At 45.5% G+C, this 23,550-nt stretch overlaps 1 long non-coding RNA gene across 3 annotated transcripts; it reads left to right on the top strand.

The window, feature by feature from the left end:
- The first annotated feature begins 247 nt into the window (after positions 1 to 247).
- Positions 248 to 15,875, top strand: LOC126512285 (uncharacterized). Of its 3 annotated transcripts, XR_007594988.1 has the most exons (5): positions 249 to 342; positions 1,089 to 1,205; positions 8,575 to 8,688; positions 8,973 to 15,005; positions 15,663 to 15,875. It is a non-coding gene; the product is annotated as an uncharacterized lncRNA (long non-coding RNA). The 3 variants fall into 3 exon arrangements; XR_007594992.1 differs by lacking the exons at positions 1,089 to 1,205; positions 8,575 to 8,688 and having other exon boundaries at positions 248 to 342; XR_007594987.1 differs by lacking the exons at positions 249 to 342; positions 1,089 to 1,205 and having other exon boundaries at positions 1,219 to 8,688; positions 15,667 to 15,875.
- Positions 15,876 to 23,550: the final 7,675 nt, after the last annotated feature.

Below are 23,550 nucleotides of genomic sequence, written 5' to 3' on the forward strand. Positions count from 1 at the left end.
CCTAAAGTTCAGGGATCATTACAGGAAAGGTAACAAAAACATTTTAAGAACCAGAGGGCCAGGAAATCTGCTGTGAGGTCACAATCTCTTAGAAATGACAGGGAGGCTGGGCCCATGATAACGCAATAATATGGTTGCTTAAACCAGACCTGAACGTGATGTGGGAAGTCCTTCTGTCTATGTGTTGCTTTTATTGGTTAATGAATAAATCGGATTCAGCCAGTGGCTTAGCATCATAGAGCTAGGTGGGAAAACTAAACTGAATTCTAGGAGAAAGAAAGCAGAGTCAGAGAGAAGCCCACGGTAGCTGCCACCCGGGACAGATGTGCCGGAACGTTGCTGGTAAGCCACAACCACGTGGCAATACACAGATTAATAGAGATGGGTTAATTTAAGATATAAGAGTAAGCTAGAAATTCATTTAAGCTATTGGCAAAACAGTATTGCAAATAATATAGTTTCTGTGTGATTATTTTGGGGTTTAGCAGCCGGGAATGAACTAGCAGCTTCCTGACAATGTGAGCAAACCACTGAGAGTGGAAACATTAGCTGGGCATGGTATGCATGCCTTTAATCCAGCACTTGTGAGTTTGAGGCCAGCTTGGTCTACAAAGTGAATTCCAGGACAGCTAGGGTTACACAGAGAAACCCTGTCTCAAAAACTGAGAGAGGGAGAGAGAAGTGGGGAAGAGACAGAGAGAGAGAGAGAGAAAGAGAGAGAGAGAGAGAGAGAGAGAGAGAGAATATTAGAATATTAGTGTTTTTCAGGGATGAGCTCCTAATTGATTATCCAATATCAGGGATGAGCTCCTAATTGATTATCCAATACCAAGTGGTCAGTCCTGAAATCGGGACTTTCCTATACACTCTGAAAACAGATACTTCATTCTTATTATTTACCTTAACAGGATGGCAATGTTCGATGAGGACACAGCTACAAGCAGTCAGCTTGGTAGGGTTTTAGCTTTTAGAATTCTCTCACCTCTGGGCTGGACACCTCAGACGGTGAAAAGCCTAGGTCATCACAAGGCATTTTTTTTTTTTTTTTGTCTATTACCTGCCCTTGCTGTTTGCTCTTGTTATCCTAGCTGAGTGGGTCTGGGGACATAGGCCTGTGATCCCAGCTACTTGGGATGCTGAGGCAGGAGGACACACAAGCTCAAAGCCAGCCTGGGCAATTTCCTGAGACTACCTCAAAAGAAAAGGTAAAATGTGGGATGGGATGTAGTTCAGTGACAGAGCCTTTGTTCCAGGATATGTGGTGCCCTGTGCTAGAAAGAGGAAGGGAGTGAGGAAAAGAGGGAGAAAAGAAAGGAAGGAAGGAAGGAAGGAAGGAAGGAAGGAAGGAAGGAAGGAAAGAAGGAAGGAAGGAAGGATGGAAAGTGGGTGGTGGAGGCAAGTAAGCGAGCAGTCCAAGGCAAAGAAACCCACAATGTTTTCTGGTGACCTAGTGGTAGGATTTGGCGCTCTCTCCACTGCAGCCTGGGTTCAATTCCTGGACAGAGAAGTCTTTTTCTGACAACTGGAGATGTAGCTCAGTGGTAGAGAGTTTTTCTGGCATGTTAAAATCCAACACTGATATATATATATATTAGAGAGAGATATAGATATATAGATGGACGGACGGACAGACAGACAGAGTTAGCACTTTCTTGACACTGGGTTTAACTAAAAACTGACTCTTTCAAGGAGTGTTCCGTGTCTCCCTAACTCCCAAAGCACTTCTCTTTCAGGTGCAGGATGGATCTGCCTTTCTCTGGGTTCCGGGCACCTCTCCTTGCCCATCTCTTTCTTTGGTGTATGTGAGGTGCTGGTCATTGTACCCTTCAGACTCACATTCCATACATCTGTGAGCCGGCGCCTTGTTTCTGCCGAGTGACTATTCACCAGCTAGTGACCTGGTGTCCTTTCTTGTCTCCCTGCCTACTTCCTTCAGCTTTACATTTCCCTTATCAGCTTCTTCAGAGAGGACCACAGCTGGCTTCAGTTTCTCTCCCTCAGCTCAGTTATTTGTGCTCACCTGATCCTTCCTCTTGGGAACTTGCATGTTTGCTTTGTTTAAATATTTTATCCACACCTCTCTTATTCTTTCCAATTAATCTTTATTCCTCATTTATCGATTTTTAGGGTTACTTCCTTTTCTGGTCTTGCTCTTTTGCTATAGCAAAAAAAAAAAGAACTAATATGCACCAATTTTGCAATAACGTTTAGAATTCCTTTATGGAAATGGTGTCTGAGGCCCTTTAAATGCAGTGGGGCTTTGTTTATTGCCTATTATATTGAAATAACATAGTTTTCATTGCTATTAAGGGGAGAGAGCTGAGGGCCAGGACGAGAACCCGTCCAGGAGGACCACTCTCAAGGGCTGGGATTAGCTGGATTACTTGTTCCTTCCTTTCCCTTTCTAGCTTGCTTTTGTGATTTGCTTTCATATATTTTTTCAGACTTTTTTTTTTAAGATTATTTATTTATTTATTTATTATGTATACAACATTCTGCCTTGATGTATGCCCACACGCCAGAGGAGGGCGCCAGATCTCAGTACAGATGGTTGTGAGCCACCATGTGGTTGCTGGGAATTGAACTCAGGACCTCTGGAAGAGCAGCCAGTGCTCTTAACCTCTGAGCCATCTCTCCACCTCCCTCAGACTTTTTTTGAAGCAGGAACTTGCTATGTAGCTCAGCTGGCCTGGAAGCATGGCTTTGCTGTTTCAGCTCCACCCCCGGGGTTCTGGGAATCTACCTATGAACCCATCTTTGCTTTTGCTGTAGTATTTATTGCTTCCAAACCTCATTCACTTTCCTTGAATCCTGTTTTGTTCTGTTTTTGGAAAATGAGTAGATAAATGGAAGGAACGTGGACTTTGAACTATAAATAAACTCAAGTTTCAACACTATCTTTCCACGTACTAGACATGAGTTCTCGGGCAAGTTACACTTTTAATTTTTCCTTCTGACCACTGAGTTTTAAAATATAAATCACAGTTTTAAGGCACATTGCTTTCTAGAGACACCCAACAAGTTTATTTATTATTTCCTTACACCTTTGATTTTCTCTCACACTCTTTCTCTAGTCTCTTACAATTTGTGAATTTTTTAAAAGAATATTTGAGATAGGGTTTCTTTGTGTAGTCCAGGCTATCCTGGGACTTACTCTGGAGACCAGGCTGGGCTCAAACTCAGAGATCCACTTGCCAGTTCTTCTTGAGTGCTGGGATTAAAGGCATGTGTCATCACCACCACCCAGCTGTGATTGGGTTTGAATGAGTCTATACACTTAAAATTTTGAAAAAGCATTTTCTTCTTCCTGCCTTCTTGATGCAATGTCATCAATGTAATGCAACTGCCAAAAACAATTAGCTTTTACAATCCTGGAAAAAGTGTCAATTCACTGTAGGGAATAAATGTGTCTGGAATCCCAGTATTAGAACCTGAAGGTATAGTTGAGCTCAGCTGCATATGAAGATAAGCAATTTGGTCAAACCCGCAGTGGAGAACATGTGATTCTTAAGGTTTCCACAATGCAGGAGAATACTCTGTATTCTCCCCACCCCCCCTCCCGTGTGTGTGTATGTGTGTGCATGTGTGTGAGGTTTCCACACTGCAGGAGAATACTCTGTAATTTTTTTTCTTTCCCCCGTGTGTGCCTGTGTGTGTATGTGTGTGCATGTGTGTGCATGTGCACACATGCACTAGTTGACACTGGGTGCCTTCCCTAGACTGCTTCTCCACCTTATATTTTCAGACAGGGTCTTTCGTTGAACCCGGGGATCCCGTCTTCTCTGTAGTTTCTGTAGTGCTGGGTTCACAGGCACGAGTCTGTGTGCCAGGCTCTGTGTGTGGGTACTGATCACCTGTCTCATGTTTGTGCTGTCTTCACTTTGGCACAGGGCTGCGCCTTAATCTACTGCCATTTCAGCCAGCAATTGTGACTTTGCAGTTACGGCCTGGCCTGCTTGTCTGGCAGTGGCCCAGCCACTCAGGCTGAAGCCTGGCAGGAATTCTGTTCCCCCCCCCTGCACCAGCTCTGCGGCTGCTGCTAAAGGTGGCATCTTCTGGTGCATCTCTGTCTCTTCTAGATGTTCTCTGATGACTTTCTGTCAACTAGTAGATCATCACTCAGCCTCCTGACCCACGATCAATTTTATTTAGTTAGCACAAATGCAGACTCGGGGTTCACAGTATAAACAAATGTCTCCCAATAAGCTTGTGCAGCAAATATTTTACCAACTGAGCCATCTCTCTAGCACCAAGCACTTTTTGAACTGAGGCATAATTCATATAGCATAAAATGAACTATTCTTAGCTGTACAATATGGTAGTACTTAGTAAATTCACAGTATGGAATGGTCTTGATCACTGGGGGTGTGAGGCTTTCACTTCCTGTGTCCCCTCACACCAGTTCCTGCTAATCGCTGGTTGACTTTCTATCTTGATGGGTTTAGTTTTTTGAATGTTTCATATAGAAGGAAACATACAATGTATGTTCCTTTGTGTTTGGCTTCTTCCACTTAGCATAATGTATAGTTTTCCTGTTCCTACTGCCAGCTCCAAAATAAATGCAGAGCAACTTAATATTAATATAAGTGTTTGGCCAATAGCTCAGGCTTATTACTAACTAACTCTTTCATTTTAAATTAACCCATATTCATTATTTAAGCTCCTCCATGTGGAGATGCCTGCATTGGCATGGCACATTCGTTTCCTGCTCCCTCAGCATCTGAATGGCAACTCCAGACTCGGCCCTTCTTCCTCCCCTCATGCTTAATTTGGCTCTTCTGCTTAACTCTATCCTGTTCAGCTATTGGCTAGTCAGCTCTTTTACTAAACCAATCACAGTGACATATGTTCACACAGTGTACAGAAGTATTATTCCACAGCATTAATGCCTTTGGTAATCAATAAACATTATTAATAAATTTCAAGTATTACAGAAAAGGAAAATGAAGAAAATAAAACATTCTGCAGTCCCAATCAGCTCTGATGAGACCTCTTGCAGTGTGGCTGGTATTGCTAGTGCTACTGTCATATAAACAGGCTAGCACAATTTGTACCCTTTTTTTCTTCCCAGCTCAGTTTTCTATTTCATGCCCTGCATGCAACTTGTTCCTGCTGTCTGCATGTGCATCACTTCCTTCTCTTTTTTAGTATGGGATGGCAGACTAGGTGGTCTGACAAATCTGGAGCAGGATATTCTTTTCTCTCTCCTTTTCCAGTTACTTGCTTAGTAAAATAATTTGCTTTCTAATCCGTCCAGTGTGAGTTATCCTGAAATCCTGCTATTGTAGAAATAAATGGGCAAGGTTTGTATTTCTGCAGAATCAGGGTTGTGTGACAAGACTTTTCCCAGGGAGATGCAACACACACACACACTCACACACACACACACACACACAAACACTCACACCTACTTACCTCAGATAGAGAGCCCACAGCAAACCAAAGAACAGATACCATCAAAGTCCAAATTGGTGAACCAACAAATTATATTGCTTTATAGGAATGTTGGTGAGGAGTTACTTACAGGGCCAGAAGTGATTCAAAGACAGCTGCACCACCAAAGCCCACCCTGTATGAGTGACGACAGCTCGTAAAAGCTGAAAACCTGGAGCTTGCTGCACAGCCTGCACTTGCCGTGGGCCTCTTCCACACAGCTCAGCTGTCCTCTGCTTCTTTCGGGATGCTTGGCTGGTCTCCCAGTCTTCTTTGCAGCTTGGTTCCTCTGAGAGTGATGCTCAGTGGTCTTGACTGTTTCTGCTCGGGGAGGAAGAGGCCTAGTAAATCTGGTGGGCTTCAGGAACTTCCTGAAGTGATTTTTGAGTTGTTTACTTCCTGCCCTAAGTAGCTTCCCTACAAGTTGGAGAGTTTCAGTCTCAGAGGAAACTACTACACGATGGTCAGCTTGGGTGTGAGGAGTTTCACACATCAGTCTGTTGTGTAGCCCTTTCCACTCCACAGGGAAGCTGGTTAAACAGCTCTAAATAACTCTAGGAACTTCCTGAAACTGACCAGATTCACTAGGTCCCTCCCTCCCTAAGAATGTATAAGCAATAACGCCCACAGATAGTTACTGTCCGTCAAGGCCAGGCTAGGAAAAGAAGCAGCAATCAGTTAAACTGAGTTGTCTGGAAGAGGCTCTGGCCAACACCTGGAAAGGATACTCTCCAACAGAACGAGCTGCCTACAGATAGTGCAGTGTGTGTCTGTGAGTCATCACTCGTGCTGGGGGTGCGCTTTGGTGATGCAACTGTCTTTCTTTTTCTATAAGTAACTACAATAAAACTTGTTGGTGAAAGAAAATGAACTGGCTCAGGACCTCCAAGACCAATTTCTCAGCATAAAGGAGTTTTATTGCCCCAGAGGGAGATAGGGCAGGAAGTAAAGAGACAAAGAGAAGAGAAAGAGGATGAGGGAGAGGGGGAAAGGAACAAAGAAAAGCGGGTAGAGATATTTGTCCTGGTGAGACAAAGGACTGCTTCTGGAAAGAGAGGAGTCAGATGTGGCCCACAGGCAAATGGCAGCTTATAAAGGTAAAATGGATCCCCTGTGTTAGGATGGGGTGTTTAATTTTCATTGGACAAGTTTATTAGGCAAGCCAAAGCAGCTTTTGATTGCTGGACTTCAATATTTTGATGCTGGACTTCAATACTTTGATAGCTGGACCTTGGTGGTCTATTTTAGGAGGAGGAAGTGGCCAAATACAGGACTAGACCTTGGTGGCTAGCTTTAGGAATGTAACCCAATGTTTTTTTTTTTAAATATTTATTTATTTATTTATTATGTACACAATATTCTGTCTGTGTGTATGCCCACACACCAGAAGAAGGCACCAGACCTCGTTACAGATGGTTGTGAGCCACTATGTGGTTGCTGGGAATTGAACTCAGGACCTTTGGAAGAGCAGGCAATGCTCTTAACCACTGAGCCATCTCTCCAGCCCCAACCCAATAGTTTTTAGCAGAGGGACTCAGGCAGAAGGGCCCCAGAGCCATGCCTGACATGCTCCAGCTGGCCAGGGTCCCTTCAGTTGGTTCACAAGTTGAACTTTGATGATATCTGTACTTCGGTTTGTTGTGGGCTCCTATATGTGGGTGGGAGAGTAGAATGTGTGTGCACTGTGTCTCCCCAGGAAAAGGTCTGTCGGGTATCAAATTAAAGCTCAGTATACCTTGAGACTGTTTCTAATTTGAGATTCATTTGATCCTGGAATCAAAACCCAAATCAAGGCAGTGCTCAAGAATGCAGAGGAAAGCCCCTGAGACCGGGACTCAGGAAGCCTGGACTCAGTTTCTCTTCCACCAGAGGCTAGACCTGGGCCTTTGGAATGTGATTTACTTATGGAGCCTCGTTTCTTCATCTTTCAAATAAGGCTGATGAGCCAGGCTGTGGTGGCGCACACTTTTAATCCCAGCCCTTGGGAGGCAGAGGCAAAAGGATCTCTGTGAGTTTGAGGCCAGCTTGGTTTACAGATCAGTTTCCGGGACAGTCAAGGCTACACAGAGAAACCCTGTCTTGAAAAACAAAAACAAAACAAAACAAAACAAAAAAAAAAAAAAGGAAAGAAATGGGGTCGATGGATGGAGTGGGTGGTCAGTATGATGAAGACTAAGCTTCAGCTTATATCATCATTCATGCAATTGTGCCTCTTGCTCTGTTTCCCAAGGCCAGGACCCCCGAGTCTGCTGTGGTGTGACCCCTTCCTCCCTCCGTTATCTCTGGTTGATTCAGTGGTAGCCACTTGTGACAAGTCAAGTCTGTCAAAATCTTTCTCTAGGACTTTTGAATGTGAACCACAGAATGTATGAACAGTTCCTCTCTTGTGGTGGGAGCCTGTGAGAAGTGAAACTCGGTAGCCATTGGTAACCGTATTATCAGCGTAGTGAGGTATTAATGTGGATAGGATAAAGACTGGGTTCCCTGCCCCGTGAGGAAGCAGTCACACAAAAAGGAGCAACCTCTAAATGTGATGTTTGGATCGTGTCCTGGAACAGAACCCAAAACTAGGAAAGAAAAAAAGAGTGAAGCTTCGGGTAAATTCATGCGTCGACGCGACCACACCCAGTTCTGGGGACGTCTGTGAAAGCGGTTCTGTGAGAGTAACATTTGAATGAATGCACAGGCAAAGCAGATGGTCCTCCCTAGGGTGAATGGAAGGCCTGAAGTGACCCAGGGGGACGGTTTGCCCTGTTTGCCTGCCTTAGAGCAGGGACGCTGGTCTCCCCATCCTTCAGACTTGTTCTCAGGCCAGGAGTGCCATCGCCGGCCCTCCTGGGTCTCCGGGTGGCTCACTTTTTCAGATCCCGCAAGCATGCCATTGCCTCTGCCACCTCATGACAAGTCCAGTACTCAAAGGCAGAGCGGGAGGATCACATGTTTGAGGCCAGCCTCGGCGGCTACAGAGTGAGACCCTCAACAGCCAAGGGCCTGGAGCGCAATGGTAGCCACGCTGTGCACAGCGTCAGGTCCTGTCCCCAGGGCTGCCTGTTGAATGGGAAGGGCTATTGGTGACTTTCAAGTCTTTTACATATGTTCTTCCTATGTTTAACTGTTTTTTTCTATGCCACACCTTTAAAGTGGAGTTTAGCTGTAATGTGACACCAAATCTAGTTCATTTAAGAAACGGTTCATGAAGAAGACTACCCATCTTAAAGAACAGGCCTTTTCCTCCTCCTTCAAGAACATCTCTGCGTGAGTGCCCTGGACTTTAATTAGACCAGAGTTGTGATGGCTAGTCTTGGTTGTCAACCTGACCCTTCGGGAAGAATGAACCCCAGTTGCAGAACTGACTCCCTCAGCTTGGCCTGTGAGCATGCCTGTGGGGGTGTTTCCTTGGATGACCATTGGTGTGGAGGATGCAGCTCCTTCTGGGTGATATGGCCCACCAGCAGGTGGTCCTGGGGGGGGATGTAAGAAGGCAGGCTGAGGATATGCAGAGGGATTAAGTCAGTGTTCCTCCCTGGTTTCTGTTTCAGTTCCTGCCTTGCGCTCCTGTGGCGACCTTTCACAGTGATGGAGTGTGGCCTGTGAGACGGAGAAACCCTTTCTCCTCTGGCTGCTTTTGGTCATGGTGCTTGCGGCAGCAAGCGAGAAACAAACTAACACAGAGATTGGTACCTGGAATGTGAAGGACCTGACCATGTTGCATTTTGGAAGGTCATGGAAGGTTTCTTTGAGCTTTGGACTGGAAAAGTCATTGAGCACATAGACCTCAGCATGCTGTTCTTTGGGAACTTGGAAGATGAGCATGTTGAGAGAGATGCATTTGGTGGAGGTCTGGGCTGTGAAGTTTCAGATAGAAGCAAAGACCCTATCAGGGCCATTTGTACAATATATTTGAATTAATAATCTTTAGCAGTAAAACCTTTGCTTTATTGAGACAATTAGTGCTGGTTAGTTGGGGGCTGAAATGAATAAGAGACTAGCATCACTGAGGCAAAACCTTTTAGGAAGTTATTTTCTCAGGACCAGCACACAGAAGTTGGGGTCTGGTGAGGCTAAGCCTACACTCCAGTTGGCAGTGGACTTTGTAGTGTGTACAACTCTCCCACATGGTGCTGGGTTTGAAGCATGAAGTGGTCACTGAGAACAGCTGAAGCTTCGCTTGGTTCGGCAGGGTCAGGGTTCCTGAAGAAAAGCCAGGAGGCCATTGGTGAAGGGGCAGGCTCAGTTATAGTGGAGATGCCAGAACTGTGGGACAGCCACCAACACTGTGGCAGGTGTGGTTTGGCGCTGATCTGAGCCTACCAGATAAACTGTGTGTTGGGTGGCAAAGTTGGAGAGGTGGGGCTACTCAGGATATTTGGAGCTCAGAAAATCCTGAGTGAGACTATGTAGACCAGGCTGGCCTCAGACTCAGAGACATCTTCTTGTTTCTGCCTCCTGAGTGCAGGCATTAAAGGTGTGCACCACCACACCCTACTGGACTGTGTTTTACACTGCGAGAGTAATATGAAATCTTATGGACAAGTTCTGGTTTAATAGTGGTGTGTTATGTGTAAAGAAACAGGAGAGATCGTGTCAAAAAGTAATAGAATTGACTTCCAAAAAGTTGTTCCCTGGCCTCCATAGGTGGGGTGTGGGTGCACACACACAATCTTTTTTTTTTTTAAGAAAATCAAAATTGTTAGTTATCAATAAAAATTCAGTGAAATGGTTCCTGTGGTAGGATATACTCCCTCAAATATTTTACTGCAGGAGGGAAAATAGGCATCCCAGAATTTGAAGCACAGAGAGAAAAATGACAAGCGGAGGAGAGTGGAGAGTTCTGGTATCAGATAAATATGGGTTTAAGCCCCCCTCCGCCCCCCGACTTTGTGTCGTCTGTGAAGTTATTCATCCTTTTTAATGCTGCCTTACTTCCCCATCAGGACCATCTTGTCAACTTCACAGATTATTTATTTATGCTGAGACAGAGTCACATCAGGCTGGCTTTGAACTTGTGCAACGGAGGATGAACTTCGTCCATGGTCTGTGTTGGGGTTACAGGCATGGGCCACCATGTCCTGCTTATGTCATCTTGAAGACTGAATCTCGGTTTAATGCATGGTCCTCAGAAGTGTCAGGCAAGCACTCCGCCGGTTGATCTGCATCCCCAGCCCGTTACTGAGTTTTCATAAGACTTTAAGTGTGTGTGTGTGTGTTTATGAGATAAATTGCCACTCAAAATTTTATAACTTCCATGCTTAAAAGAGAACTCATTTTCTGTGACTTTTTTTTTGGGGGGGAGTGCCATTTAAAAATAAATCTTGGGCCACTGAGATGGCTCAGCTGGTAAGGAAGCTGCCCCAAGTCTGACGACCTGAGTTCAATCACCGGAATCCGCAGGCTAGGAGGAGAGCGCCAGCTGCCACCAAATTGCCCTCTGATCTCCACAAGGATGCCATGGTACAATACCTCTCTCAAATAAATATTGAATATAAAAATAAATTTCAGCTGTGCGTGGTGGCATATTTGTGTAATCCTAGCGTTTGGGAAATAGAAGCAGGAGGGTCAAGAGTTTAAGGTCATCCTTGGCTACATAGTGAGTTCAAGGGTACCTGGGACTACATTAAACCTGTCTCAAAACTACAGGCAAGCTGGGTGTGATGGCTCTTGCCTTTGATATTAGCACCAGGGAGACAGAGGCAGGTGGATTTTTGTGAGTTCCAGGCTAACCTGGTCTACAGAGTGAGTTCCAGGCCTGCCTAGGCTGCACAGTAAGACTCTGTCTAAAGTAAACAAGCAAGCAAACAAACCTCCAAAACTACATATTTGCTGATGGTCATGTACTAGACAGCATAGTTGTTTTCCAAGCCACTCCTTTCCCTTCTTTTGGTCCAACTCTGGATTTCTATAATATTTCCTGGGTATTAAAAAAAAATAAGTTCTCACTATGTAGCTGTAATTTTAGCTGAGGCTGGCCTGAAGTTTTCTTTGCAGCAAGGCTGACCTTAAACTTTGGATCCTCCTGCTTCTACCTCCTGAGTGCTGGGATTCCAGGCATGGACCACCATGCTCCACTTCCCTGGGATTCTTGCTGTTAGTTGCCTTTTGGCTTGGTTCCCAGTGACTCCTAGTAAACCAGGCTCCCTGTGTCTTCAGAGCCTTGGCTCCTATTGGTTGTTCTCCTTCAATTCTCCTATGACAAAGACCTAGGTGGCTTCTCCTTTGGTCAAGTCTTTGCTTAAACTTAACACCCTCAGCAAACTCCTTCGTCATCTACTCCAATGGTACCCTGCTGTCCTGCCTCTCTCTCTTCACTCATCTGCAACGTTTTCTTCATTGTGTCTCTCCCATCCTGGCATGTTATTACATAGCTTTTTTATTACCTGCATCTTCCCCCATGAAAGCTCTGCTGCTCCATGCGGCTGTTCCGGCAAGGCTGGCGCACTGCCTGTGAAGTGCTCTGGTTGGTGGAGGGAAGGGTTCCCAAAAGAGCTTCTATGGAAGGCAGGAGGAGTCCTGGGCTAGGTGGGGTACCTGCTGGTAGGACCTGTTCCCTCTGGCCCTCTCTCACCGACCTCTCCACAGCCTTGGCAACATCCTTTCTTCCTGATTCCTCCCCGCTGGACCCTTTTAAAGTGCTGCTGAACCTGGGACTGACCTCTCCACGCTTTCCTCAGTTCCTTGATTTAATGAGAATCTTTAAATGGAGGAATGGAGCCAAGAACAATGGCACTGAGCACCTGTTTCCTGACCTTTCTGACAGCTCAAGGATGTGGGGAAGAAGTCCCGCTACCGTTAGCCAGGGTGTTTCTGGTCCACCGTTGTGTGCCGTGTAATCCCCGTCCAGAGCCTGCCCAGAGTTCTCCTTAATCAGATCACGGACTCTCTTCTTCTCACGGGATTGGAAAATTGGTTGCATTAGCTTTTTTTCAATGATATTTTGTTGAGAATAAAATAGAAACTTATTGGATTTTAGTTTTTCTTTTGTAACAGGATTAGCACATGGCTTTAAACAATATTCGCCTTGAATTTGAAGCCACTTTGAAAGAATAAGTATTATATAATTATGATATTTATTGACTTAGAATTATCTACAATTTATAATGATGTTGATACGACCATTTATTAAGCTGAAGAAGGTGTTGTGTCAAGAGGTTTCGCATTATCTCGTGCACAGTTCTGTCACACGGGCCGTATTCATTAGCTGCTGTTGTATGACTGTTAGCCTGGTAAGCACCTACACACACACACACACACACACACACATACACACACTCCTTTCATTTAATTTTCTCAATCCTATGGCAAGGGTAATGTTATTGTCCCCATTTTGCAGATAAAGAATCCAAGGCTTAGAGAAATGTGGATAAGTGAGGGAAGCACAGGCAGGGAGTCTTAGCAAAACTGATTTCCCACAGCTTTTAGAAGCTCAAAGTCCAAAGTCAAGGATGCACTGGCTTCTGCTCTCTTGCTTCAGGTAGCTTATTCTCTTCCAGGATTACTTTCTGATGCCTCTTCCTCCTCTTATAGCCACACCAATACGATCCCATTACAGTTTGTATTGAAACAGGGTCTTACTATACAGGCATGGCTGGCCTGGAACGCGTTATGTAGACCAGCCTGGCATCAAACACACAGGACACAGGATACCCTTACCTCTGCCTCCTGGGATGCTGGGATGAAAGGTGTGAGCCACAACTCTCAGTTAACACGTTTCTCTTTAGTAAGACTTTCTCCTTTTCTGTTTCAGCTCTCCAGAGAGCTTCCTCTTGCTCACCAGTCCTCACAGTTAAATGCAGGAGCAAGCAGTGCTGGCTTTGAACCTGCAGACCTGCTCCCGCCATCTGGCTTCTGTGTCTCCCATGGGGTCAGAATTCCTGGGAAGCTTCTGCACAGGAGCCTTCCAGGCGCTCCCGTTTTGGTGGGCCTGGTTTTAATAAGTGCCCTCCGTTCCCAGTAACCACACTCAGGCAACTAACTGTTCGGTGGTCCGGGTCTCCCTGGTCTGGGTGAGTGTTGGGAATGAAGAATACTAAACAACACCCTTGCTGGCGGCTGTCCCTGACTCAGTCTTTGGAATTCTCACTTCTTTGCCCCAGTTCCAGGACGCACAACTAGTTGTCTCTGCTCTGCCTGGTTCTGGGGTTCCCCTCCCATGTGTCTATGGACAAATGCATGTTCCCAGCCCGTACAGCAGTGATGCATGCTGCTTGGTTTCTAATCCTTGCTCTGCTGCTATGAATTGCTCACGCCAATGACGATTGCACGGTGAAGAAGGGGCCCTGTAGAAGCTGGTGGGGATGCTCTTAACTGTGAAAGTTGGGTGATGTGACGTTAAATTAATTAATTTGTTTTTTTTTCCTAGATAGAGTCTCTCTGTGTAGATCTGACTGTCCTGGAACTCACTGTAGTCCAGGCTGGCCTTGAACTCTGAGATCCCCCTTGCCTCTGGCTCCTGAGTACCGAGTACCGGGATTAAAGAAAGGCATTGCTCCACCATGCTGGATTTAGTGACTTTAAATTCTTAACTTCCTGCAGTACAGGACTGTGTGGTTTCAGTCTCTTTGGACCTCCACTTACCGACCTGTAAAATGGGTTGGGAATGGTTGCTGTGTGTGTGCTGAAGAGAGGGTGTGTGGAGGAATGATGCATGCAGCGAAGGGGCAGATGGGGAAGACAGGCTTTATGTGAAACTTCCTAAGGTGTTGAATCTGCCGGGATCTAATGGGAGCTGACCACCTGCCACGAAGGAAAAATTAGTTTCTTGTGTTTGTCCTTCCTCATGTGGGGTGCCTGCTAAAGGCTTGCCACTTCGAAAGTGTCATTCTAGACCACTGGTTCTCAGCCTTCCTAATGCTGTGGCCCTTTAATACAGTTTCTCACGGTGTGGTGATCCCCACCCATAAATTATTTCTGTTGCTACTTCACAACTGTAATCTGCCTCTGTTAAGGATTGTAATGTAAATACGATCTAATATGCAGGATGGCTTTAGGTGACCCCTGTGAAAAGGTAGTTTGATCCCAAACCGCTGCTCTTGCCTGCATATTTTTGTTTGTTTGTTTTTGTTTTTTTGAGGCAGGGTTTCTCTGTAGCTTTGGAGCCTGTCCTGGAACTAGCGCTTGTAGACCAGGTTGGTCTCGAACTCACAGAGATCAGCCTACCTCTGCCTCCCGAGTGCTGGGATTAAAGACAGTAGACAAACACACACCTCACTTTGAAATAGGAAGGACCATTGTAGGGTCCAACTTAACTTCACCCGCTAGTTCATATCCACTGATCATCTAGGAGAAAACTGGCTACAGAGAGCTGGAGGTGCTCTCACCCTGGTCGGCAGAGCATTGGTAGTTGCTCTGGCTGCTTTAAAGAAGGCTGCCCCTCTCACTGGAGTGATTGGGGTGGGGAAACGGATATGGGGAAACCCTGCACTGTATTTCCTTTCTTGGCTCTCTAAGGCTTGGAATCTTCCCGGACAGAACTACCGAGGGCGCCCTCTAGAGGTCTATTTGCTGCCATTACTAAGTGAGGCTCTGCATTTAGCAGTGACAAGTTGCTGCACACAAGTAGGAGGCTACAGTATGTGGTGAGTGCAACCTGGGCTTGCAATACTATATTTTAACTGCGTCAAGATTTGACGCAGGCCTTTCCTGAGCCAGTGGCGTGCGAGGGAAATGCTTCGTAGATAGGATTCACAATAGGAATATCCTCTCTGGAATACCGACTGGGCCAGCAACGCTTAGGGAAGGGCAGAGCTTTGAGGTATTTTAAAGAGATTAACACTTATTGTAGAAGCGCTAATCACCGAGTGAAATAATCAAAGGCCAAGCTACGAGGTGTTAACAAGAAAGATTAGAGAATTGGGGTGTGAATATTCAAAACTGGGGCTGAGAAACCTGGGTACACAAAAGGGAAGAAAAGAAGTACAAGCAGAAGTGACCAGTTTCCCTGAAGCAGAAATCGTCCTTAAAACTACTTAAATGCCCCAATGCTGGCGCGCTGCTTCGTTTGTATCAGGAACACGATAAATATTAGATAGGGCCACTTCTTTATTAAAGTCCCTTGTTTAAGATATTTAAGAGGACCATAGAGAGGAAAAAACAAAGCAAAACATTCTTTAAAAAGAAAACGGAGGTATAATTTGCCTGCAGGAATTGATCACCCTTGAGTACATAGTTGCCAGAACTTTTGCAGTCAAGGATGGGGGTTGCTCAGATAATTTTCGTTTTCTTTCTGGAACGAGACAGAGCACCGGATAACCAAGGACCGAGAACCTGAAAATGAAATCAGAGCACAGGAGGAAATGGTTTGATGCCCAAGTCACCAGTGCCTACGAGATGGTTTTCTAGGAAGCGGGTGTTTGCAGAGACACAATGAGAGGGTGGTGGGGAGGGCGGGCTCTGGAGGAGGCTTCTCTGAGCACAGGGATATCTGAGAATGAAGTGCTAATTTGAAAAGGGTGAAAAAAAAAAAACAGAACAAGTCCCAAGGAGAGGCTTAAATAAATAATAAAAAAAAGTAACTATTGTATTCAGCATAGTCAATGTGGTGGTGGTGGTGGGGGAGGTCATTTAAATTGGCCAGAGCAGTTGGATAGTTGAGTCCTTGTCCTTCCTGTGTTGAATTGAGGAAGAGGAGGACAGGGACATTTTCTGGGCTTTCCTAGGGCTATTGGAGGGCAGGGAGAGGTAATTGCTGACCACGAGAGAAGTTTCTTTGGCCAAGATTGAGAGCAGCACTATCTATGGGTATAAACCTAAGTTTTTAGAAAGCACATGGATAACATATCCATGTAGTAAGACAACAGTAGAAGGTTCTCTCCAGGGCCAATGACCTTCCCAGCCCCGGGCTTTTGACTAGGTTTATAGTTCCAACCAGGAGTTCCCTGGAGTGGCGCAGGCCTCAAATCCAGTGCCAAGTGGTTGGTTGTCCCCATAACCGTCATACCGCCATGTTGCCTTCCCTCCTGGACGGTCCCTCTTGTAGCGTTTGGGATTTGCTGTCAGTTACCACTAAGGTTTTTCTCCCCCAGCGGCCCACACAGCACGTGGTGCTGGAGAACCAGCCGCAGTGAGGAAGTCAAAAGCCCTTTGGACTCCTTTGCCTTTATTCTTCTCCTTAGAAGTGGCTACTGCTGTCACTGGACTGTGGCTAGGTCTGCCTGGCATATGAATGACTATGGATATCCAGAAAAGTAACTTTGGTATTTCAAAACCAGTAAAGCGAGTGCTGGGGATTTAGCTCAGGGAAGAGAGTTTAACCTCGCATACTTAGGGCATTGGGTTTCGTCCCCCAGTACTGCAGCAAAAGCCACAACAACAGATCAGCCACATTTTTTTTTTTTTTCGAGACAGGGTTTCTCTGTGGTTTTGGAGCCTGTCCTGGAACTAGCTCTGTAAACCAGGCTGGTCTCGAACTCACAGAGATCTGCCTGCCTCTGCCTCCTGAGTGCTGGGATTAAAGGCGTGCGCCACCATCGCCCGGCCCACATGTATTTCTTTCAGTCTGATTTTCTCGCTAAAATTAGGACTTTGTGGACAGATTTATCAGACTCATTAAAAACAAACAAACAAACCAACCTATCCTTAGCCTATCTAACCATTTCCCTATTGATGAAGATTTAGGATGCTTTTAACTTACTGCCATTATTGTGGGAAAAAATGATCTAAGAAAGTCTTTTTCTAATGACCAAAATATCGTCATTATATCATTTTCAGAGAGGAGATGGCATGCCTGTCAGAGTTTGGAAAATTAAACAAGTTGTTGAACCGTACGACTCAGGGTTAGCGCTGCCCACTTCCCTGACTTCCTGGGAGCCACACCAAATCCCCCTGGGGTTCTTAAAGTCAATCATCACAAGTTTTCTTCACTAGGAGACACATTCGCTTTTCACAGACCCGAAACTAGAGTGGAGGCCAAATAGAAAAAGAAGAGTTTTCTGTGGCTGGAGAGAGAGAGAGAAACTCTAGAATGAGTAATGATGGCGTGGGTGTGGGGCTGTAGCTCACCTGGGAGACTGCTTGCTGCTTGCCTAGCGTACTCGAACACCTCTCCCTCCCCCACACTGCATAAACTGGGCTGAGTGACCCAGGTGGGTACTCTCTGCATTTGGTAAGGAGAATCCGAAAATCAAGGTCTGGCTATAGAGTGAATTCAAGGCCAGCCTGGGCTACAGGAGAATGAGATGAGAGAAGTGGGAGAGGGGGTAGGGAGGGAGGAAGTGTGTGTATGTAGGGGGGTGGGCAGGACAATACTGTGATTCCCATTTGGAAAATGCACTGGAATTTTCGTGCTTTTTAAGTCCTTGAGGTGCTTGGAAGCCTCACGATATACATCCTGGCAGCTCCTTGATGTCCTGAACCAGGCCTGTCCTCTCATCTCCTTTCTGGCTGTGTCCCATGCTGCATAGTTGCTCAATAATCCAGTCCTCCTCAGAGGAAAGCTGTCTGATAGCTCATACGCATTGTGTAAGTCCTCTCTGGATCACTATACCGAAATTACATTATTTTAATTCAGACAAAGGTTATTTTCATCCACGCTCAGAGACCAGATCTCCACATAGGACTGTCTATTGCTTTCTGCCTCTGAAGACTACATATGGTAGTAGGAGTGAATGGTAGGAAAAAAGAAACTCTCAAGATATGAACTAGGAAGCAAAAGGAAGAGTACTGTACTCTCTTAATCCCTCTTTGGTGGCTCCCATCACCTAAGGACCTCTTAGTAGGCCCTGCCTCTTAACAGCTCACAGCATGCCCCAGTATCTCTACTCTGGAGCTGTGGCTTCATTTGTGTGACTGTGATATAACACTCTGACCAAAACCAGCTTCGGTAGGAACGTGTTTATTTGCCGTAGACTCTCGGGTCACAGCCCACCGTTGAAGGATGTCAACAAGAAGACAAGCCTGCTTACTCTTTCTTGACGCAACCCCCATGACCAGGAAACTCATTCGCAGCTAGGAAGTACAGCAGAAGCCATGGAGCAGTGCTGCTTGGTGGCCCCCTCCTTACACAGCCCAGGACCACCTGCTTAGGGAATGGCACTGCCAACCGTGGGCTGGGCCTCTCTGTATCAATTGGCAATCACCGACTTACTCAACAGACCAATCTGCTCCGGGCTGTCCTTCAGTTGAGACAGTCGTCTCAGGTAACACTAGACTGTATCAAGTAGATGACAGTTAAAGCAGACTAGGATACCTGGGGATCAAACTTCCAAGGCAGGGACCTTTGGGGGATCCTACTCATATTCAGGCCATTGTGCCGCTGATGACAGTAACCAACAGTCCTGATACTTGTGAGGAAGAGCCGCACTTTAAACAGTGTATCAAATTGATAATTCTTGACTCTCTCTGCCCCTGCATTTAACAGTCGTCTAAAACATTTATTACCTGGGTCACTGGGATATCTCAGTGACTAAAAGTGCTTGTTGTACAAACAAGAAGACCTGAGTTTGGGGGCTGGAGAGGTGGCTCAGCAGTTAAGAGCACTGATTGTTTTTCCAGAGGTGCTGAGTTCAATTCCCAGCAACCACATGGTGGCTCACAACCACTTATAATGAGATCTGGTGCCCTCTTCTGGGGTGCAGGTACACAGGTAAGCAGAACACTATACATAAGAAAGAAAGGAAGAAAGAAAGGAAGAAAGAAAGAAAGAACTTAGTTCAGTTCCCACATCCTATGGTTGAAGAATTGGACTGAATTTTGACCTCTACGTGTACACACTATGGCACCCGCATGCCTGTACACACAAAAAAAAAATTAAAAAGAAATTTAGTGAACAGCATACTGTAGGTTATACATGGCGCTAGGCTCTGGGCATGCCAAGGTGAATTTGAGCACATGATGTCTGAGGATTATTCTAGAAGGTTTTTACAAAGTCCTTCTTTTGAGCTATTATACAGGCATGGCGGTAGTCATTGGGGTGATGCTAAGAGAAAAACATTGTGGGGCTGGAGAGATAGCTCAGAGGTTAAAAGCACTGGGTGTTCTTCCAGAGGTCCTGAGTTCAATTCCCAGCAACCACATGGTGGCTCAGAACCATCTATAATGAGATCTGGTGCCCTCTTCTGGCCTGCAGGTATACATGCAGACAGAACACTGTATACATAATAAATAAATAAATCTTTAAAAAAAAAAAGAACTAAAAAAAAGATGGAGGCAGAGCGAGCACAATAGGAAAGCCTGCCATATTATATATATGCATTGTGAAAAGGAGGCATTTCAGGGTCTACTTAACATAGTATTTAAAGACTGTCCCGTGTAAAATCTTACTGAAAGGTGCAAGCCCACCGGAAAGCGATCAGAAATGAGACACGCACCTTTCCTCCAAATCTTAGCCCTAAGGCTTTTTTTTAAACTAGACAATTAGTGTTTATTTTTAAGACAAGGCGTGTCACCCAGGTTGGCCTCAGCCTTCTAAGCTCTGGGACTACAGGTGTGCACCACTGCACCTGACATTGTCTCTAGAATTTTCCCCCTTCCCTGCTGCTTCTGTCCTCTGTGACCAGTCCAGGCCATGGGAATTTTTCTCAGATCACAACACACTGCCTTCCGCTTCAGTTGGGAGACAAACCCTGCACATCAGAGCCTGATGGTCCAGCATATGGAGAACTAAGCCTCATAGAAGGAAACATCGCATCTTTGTGAGTCAGGGCTCAAGCAGAGCAGAGCGCATGACTGACAACTCTTCCAGTCCAATACTTGGTAAAACTATGTGCAGAATAGATATTACAGCACTGTAGGCAGTGTGGCATCACGCTACCCTAAGACATTCTGAAATAGATTTCCCCTTCTTCCCCTCCACGTGGAGCAGACAAGCCCAGCACCTACCCAGAAAGCACTTTAAGTTAGTGAGTCATTAGGCTATGTTAAGAGGACTAATCTTGTGTAAATCTGCTCCTGCCAACAAAACAGAAAGGCTTCCATGACCGCAACTCATTTCAAGGAGAGGGTAAACATTTTAGCCAGGGCAGGGCCCTAATTCAGCAAATTTTATTTATGTCCAAATGCAGTGGTATTGGCAATGAAGAGCAATTCAGAAGTCATAACCAAGAAGATCATTGTGCAGGGCCCTTAAAGCTCCCTATAAATTTCTGCCGGTGACCTTAGAGCCACTGCTTGACCACATAGCCAAATATTTGTATTAGGTGTTCCTGTGTTTAGCACATAATTAAAAAGATGGCATTCTTTGACTCCCTCTCAAATCATTCGGCTTCTCATCTCTCTCTGGAAAAGGCTGCAGGGACTCAGAGTGTGTTTTCTAAAGAGAAACTTTACTGTGTTGCAATAAATCCAGGGGCCAGGGCATTAATGCACCTGAAGGGCTCTTAACGTGTCTGTGGTGGAGATCATCCTTCAGGCCTGTAAGGAACTTTACCTTGAGGGTTATAAATCCTTTGATAAATGGCTATAATGGAAAAAAGCTTCACCAAAGGAAACATGGACTTCAAACATAGTTAAATGCATTGGCTAGAACGGAGGCTGCAGGACAGGTGGGGAGGCCATGACACCTTGGCGGATTCCCTCAGAGCACTTGTCTCTGGTGGGGTCGAAAGACTGCCCCTGAAAAGTATACAGTGGGAAATGAGATGCCAGAGGCAATCTCTCCCCAGCCGCTAACACAATGCGTTTCTCTTTCTCCTTTCTGTTTGTAATCCAGGGAGTAGTAGGGGCGCTAGGAATAGAAAGCTCCTATCTAACGTGTATTCTGAGGGCTGGTGATGAAACTCGCACACACAAATCTGCGGGTTTGATCCCCAGCACCAAATAAGCTGACCGGAGCTTATATGGTGGAATAAGTCTTTATCTAAATATATGGGGACACAAAGTAAGAGGGTCAAGGATGCTGTTGAGATCATTCTTGACTATACAGTGAGTTTGAGGCCAGCCTGGGCTACATGAGGCTTCTTAACAAAGTACAGTCTGAGGACTCCAGCATGGTAATAGCAAGAAATCAGGGTAAACAAACCCTTCCAGGGCTTACGTCATTCCTACTGAACCAGAGTCTTTGGTGGTGGTGACGGGGGCAGGGAAGTGAGTGGGCTCAGGATTTGTATCTTAATTTTTTTATATTATTTATTAGCCCATTTTTAAATAGCAGCAGTAAGATTATCACATGTTAACAAAGATATCTTGTATAACATGGGTATGGTTTCCAAAACTGCAAATAATTAGTGAGAATAGTGGTGTCATTTGTATATGGAGTTTCCAAGTATCTTTAGTGTGTGTCCTAACACACAACAGGTGACCCCTCTTGTTTAATGTCGGTTCTGCATTGAACCTGCTGAGACATGCTGTTTTGGTAAAGTCCTCTTTTAGACAAATATATAGTTAGGAAAAAGAATGTTGTTTTAATGTCACTTTCAGGCAGTTGTGATTTGAGGAAGGAGGCTTTTTAAATCAAAACTTGGTAAGTGGAAACTTGGGACAGGGTAAGAGCATCATGGAATCTCAAGCCATACTGTTGGAATTTACATACTGTCCCGTTAAAACATAGCCACCTTCCTGGAATCTACATTTCTAAGACTGGCTGCTTATTGCGGTGCTTACTTAGGGCAGAGTTGCCTAAATGTTTTCCAGGTGCCCAATGGATGGGATGGATAGCTGCTCAGTAGTGAAGCCACCACGGCTTCTGGGTGCTGACCGTAGCGGCTCGTCTCCGTCTTCAGTTCGGTATACCTTCTTCCCGTCTGCCTTTTCCGTTTTCTCCCACACCTCTCTCCGTCTCAAATGTCCTCTCTCCTTGGCTTTCATAATTAATTGCTGCTTTTGTCCAATCACAGCCCCTCACATGCTTGTTTCTGTCTCTTGTTGCTTCTTCTTCTCTTCCGTGGCCTTAACTGTGGATAGTGCAGGGTGTGGACCTTGAACTCTTTTCTTCATTTTCTGCCTGATTTTACTAAAACCATCACTGTGTCAACCTTCTGTGAGAGCCAAAGCTACATTTTAAGCTTTAATTACTATGCCTTCGCGATCCAGGAAACAAAATGAGTCTGATCTGCAAGCCCCAAGGACGGAGAGTCCCTGAAATGCTAGAGGCCACGTGTTTTCACTCCCCTAAGCAAGTTTGTGTGTCCCATCTGCACTGGATGCGCTTGGTCACGTGTGGGCAGGAGGTAGGTAGGCAGGAAATGTGTCAGGGTGTATGCTTGCCCCTGATTGGACCTGATGGGAAATGCAATGAACTATGGGTTTTCCTTAAGTCCTTGCCATACTTGATTCTTGGCCATTTCCTGGGAACCTGGGTATGGACCTGGCCGGAGCCCATCCACCTGACCAGTATTTTATTAAAGCTTGCTTCAGATTTGGTTTTAAACTGTGGTAGTGTTCTTAGTTTGATCGGTGGGAACAACACTTCACCTTCATGCAGATAACCCCAGAATCCATATCTCTAACCCTGACCTCTCACCTGAGTTCCTGCCTCTTATCTCTGCCTGTCTGCCACTGGAGATTTCTGCCTGGATTTCCCACCACCCCACACCCAGAGCTGGCTTTCCCAGACTCCTGTCAATGGGGAAGGAGTGTGTGCACACGCGCATGTGTGCACGTGCATGTGTGTGAGTGTATGCGGGCATGCATGTGCGTATGAAACGTGTTCTTACTTCCACTGAAAACAGCCGTGAGCGTGGTAGCTAGAACACCGTAGCTACCTACTCCGTGTCAGGCAGGTCACATCCCCGCCTCAATTCATCCTCACCACAGTCTCATAGGAGGGGAATTGCACTTTTACATTGCAGGAAACAGAGACAGAAAGAAATTTAACACCTTGGCTCATATGACACGGTTATGAAGTGGACAGAACATGACTGTCTATCCCAAAGCTCATGTGCTTGCCATTATGCCCCCAGCTACCAAAATAATTTAATTCATGGTTACATGAAAGACAGAGAGGGGGCAGCAGTTACTTCTGAGTCTTTAGTGTTTGGTGTGAGCTATTTGTATAGGCAAGGTTTGCTAACTGCCATTTTCAATGGAGTGGGAGAACTGGCCATCAGGGTCTCATCTGTAGAGTGAAGACACACACACACACACACACACACACACACACACACCTTACTTTCAGGAGTATTGGAAAGAAAAATGAGATACCATTTGTCAAGAATCAGCCCTGGTAGTCAGATGTGGTTGTATACTCTT

The sequence above is a fragment of the Alexandromys fortis genome, unplaced genomic scaffold (assembly GCF_014885135.2).
Source record: "Alexandromys fortis isolate MF-2015 unplaced genomic scaffold, M_Fortis_MF-2015_v1.1 scaffold_10, whole genome shotgun sequence".
Taxonomy (NCBI): domain Eukaryota; kingdom Metazoa; phylum Chordata; class Mammalia; order Rodentia; family Cricetidae; genus Alexandromys; species Alexandromys fortis.